The 320-nt window shown below is 35.0% G+C and overlaps 1 protein-coding gene across 1 annotated transcript in view; it reads left to right on the plus strand.

The window, feature by feature from the left end:
• Window positions 1-320, plus strand: part of LOC119588087 — a gene marked incomplete at its 5' end in the record, with an annotated part of 20,276 nt that overhangs the window by 19,322 nt on the left and 634 nt on the right. The window contains 1 exon segment of the mRNA XM_037936796.1: window positions 1-320.

Below are 320 nucleotides of genomic sequence, written 5' to 3' on the forward strand. Positions count from 1 at the left end.
ACAGTTCACCTGTTTATCTCTCGTTTATTATTATACCCTGAAGAAACTATATAGCGAAAAAGCCTGAGCCTTTTTCGTATATTTCTAGTTCTCCCCTTCGTCTTTTATTCACAAGGGAGTCGAGCAGACGTTTTTACACTCCATCCGGTCTTAGGAAAGGACTAACCGGCAACTCGTGAAGTCTCCTTTTGAGATGTATTGATGAATTGGTGTAAATTAATATAGAAAATGTATTTAATGTATTTGTCTAGACAAATGTAATGATTTTTGTTGTTTTGTTAATTCCAGACATGTAAGTATTAAGTTTCAGCTTCTAGACG

The sequence above is a fragment of the Penaeus monodon genome, chromosome 23, assembly GCF_015228065.2.
Source record: "Penaeus monodon isolate SGIC_2016 chromosome 23, NSTDA_Pmon_1, whole genome shotgun sequence".
NCBI lineage: Eukaryota > Metazoa > Arthropoda > Malacostraca > Decapoda > Penaeidae > Penaeus > Penaeus monodon.